We start from the raw sequence: 2,739 nt of genomic DNA, 5'->3' as shown, positions 1-2,739 counted from the left end.
TGGCGCAACGTCAATCCCGAAGGCTACGTGGTTTGGATGCAGAAATAGTGCCCGAAACTGCCCGCGACAAACACTGTGTATTCTGTTTGACCGATGAGAACCATGGTTTCAATATTATCGGAGGAAATGTCCTACGCTTCCCATATTGCAATAAGTTCGCCCACCGCAGTTGTCAAAGGCAATGGGAAAGAAACTCGCCTCTGTGTCCCCACTGCCGAAGAAAATTAGGTGACGAACTCCCACCTGTGGAACATACTGAACCTCGTAACAGAGAGGTTTCACCGCGACAGCGAGCAATAAACGCTCTTCAAGAAGCGATATAAGATAGGGAAGGACTCGAACAACGAATTAACGCGGTGAGTTTGACTTTTTATATGTATACATGTCAGTTTCAAGGTTGACTTGACTACCACGTGCGTCCAGTGAGTGAGTGATAAACCGACGCTAGATTTGTGCACGTGGCACAAAGTCAAAAGGATTCCACATACACATTGTTGCTACGTGCTTACGGATGCCAAACATTAATCGTACGATTTTTTTCTCTTCAGTTCGAATTTGGCTACCCGCTTCCTGCAGAACATGTTCGATTTCTGATGGAGAGAATCTTATATGGTCTGATCCATTCACCATTCGCGCAATTAATGTTATGATAACATTAGCAATTTGTGACGCTGATACAGAACTTAATCCAGTCTATTTTCCCATATTTCTGGACTATGTTTTACCCGAGGAAATTTGTACTCAACCCGTACGTAGATAGTCACAGCAAAAAAATGGGCGTTAGAGAGCGTCACTACACCTCCAACATTCGTCAGGTGGGACAATTTATACCTCAACAAAACTTGGCAGCAACAATTGCTGATGGATTACATAGAACAATCCAAAATTTGATTCTCCGAGACAGGATACCAGCCGCTGATCGTGTCTACTTCAATTTAGCCAGCAATCGCTTAGTCAACAGCTATGCTTATCGAGGGTTACCGGCGGGGGAATGGTTAAATGGTAGCGATCGTGTCGACAGTCTGCTGCAGCAAATGTCACAGGTGCTAAACTGAAACGAGAACTTTGAAATGAATGATTCGTTTCAATTATCTTTTTACACACGTTCGTACATCTCCTCGCGGTAGCGGTCAGAATCGAAAATTGAAACCTGGACATTCTAATCCAGAAACTTTCAAACGTTTGAAAGGTTCTGTCATCAGTATCGATAACAAAGATGAACTATGCTGCGCCCGCGCCATTGTGACAGCTAAAGCTAGAGTGGATGATCACACTTAATAGAACAACTTCAGAAGAGGTGTCTCTATCCAGAGAGATGAAGCAATCAAGCTGCATATAGAAGCTAATGTAGAAATGGGAAAATGCGGTTGCGAGGAACTCACTAGATTTACATTGACGCAGTCCTTGAACAATTATCAGCTCTTACTTGTGGAAGCTACCCGAGGTTATAGTGTGACTTCTTTTGGATAGCCTGAGGAAAAAGCAATTGGTACTGTTGTATGATAATGAACACTACAATGTGATCACTACATTACCTGGGTTCTTTGGTAACAGTTATTTCTGCGCTAGGTGTCTCAAACCCTACAATAGCGAAGGTCAACACGCCTGTGAAAACAACCCTGATCATTGTTCTTCCTGCTTACAAACGGGATGTGAGGACTTTACAGAGGCCAGGTGTCGTAATCAACCACCAGCTACACCCTGCGGATCCTGTAAGCGGATGTTTTATGGTGATGTTTGTTTTCAAAATCATCTGACGAAATCCTACAAGGGAAAAACCGCTGACTCCAAAAACATCAGTGTTTGCAGTCAACGCCGCAAATGTCGTAGCTGTAAAAAGTTGTTGGTGGGTCTCAAGAGGCAACAAGAACATGAATGCGGTTACATACACTGTCCCTCTTGCCACGAGTACATAGAGGCCGCAAGCCACCGATGCTTTATTCAGATACCTAAAACACCGGAAGAGCTAACCGAAGAGAAAAAAGAAAAAAAGAAGAAGAGAAAGAAAAAGAAAAAACGCAAGCGACTAACCGAAGCCAAAGCAGAGGATAATGGTAATGATGATGATGATGATGATGATGAAAAGCCTCCCATTCTCGTTTTCCTCGATATTGAGGCGATGCAAGACACTGGCAAACACATCCCTAATCTTTTAATAGCGGAAACTGAGGATGATAATTGTCCACTCCACCTCAAAGGTGAAGATTGCATTCGCGATTTCCTGGAATGGCTGGATACGTTAACTGAAGAAGACACGCGCAATGTAACTGTTTTGGCCCATAACTTTTCTGGCTACGACTCCTATTTCGTCGTGGAGGAATATCATCGCCAACACAGGGTCCTCAATCAAATCAGAAATGGAGCTAAACTTCTCCAATTAACCTTTGACAATATTAACTTTATTGACTCTCTGTCATTTTTTCAAAATGCCGCTTTCTACATTTCCAAAGACATTCGGATTGACAGAGTTAAAGAAGGGCTATTTTCCTCACCTGTTTAACACGCCTGAAAATCCAGACTAAGTGGGACCAATTCCCGAGAAAGAATTTCACATGCCTGAATCAATGTCTGTCAACGGCCGTAAAGACTTCGAGAAATGACATGATAAAGAAAGAGCTGAGAATGTAGTGTTCGATTTCCAGAAAGAATTGCTGGAATATTGCGAGTCGGACGTGAAAGTACTGAAGGAGGGATGCCTTACTTTCAAACGGCTTTTTGAAAATGAGACAAAGTTTGACC

The 2,739-nt window shown here is 42.9% G+C and overlaps 1 pseudogene; it reads left to right on the top strand.

Moving 5' to 3' along the window:
• Positions 1-716: 716 nt before the first annotated feature.
• Positions 717-2,500, top strand: LOC149113976 (uncharacterized; annotated as a pseudogene).
• The last annotated feature ends 239 nt before the right edge of the window (positions 2,501-2,739 follow it).

This window comes from Orbicella faveolata, unplaced genomic scaffold, assembly GCF_042242905.1.
Source record: "Orbicella faveolata isolate gen_17 unplaced genomic scaffold, um_ofav_v1 contig_14, whole genome shotgun sequence".
Taxonomy (NCBI): Eukaryota; Metazoa; Cnidaria; class Anthozoa; order Scleractinia; family Merulinidae; genus Orbicella; species Orbicella faveolata.
This window is presented reverse-complemented; position numbering and strand designations above follow the sequence as displayed.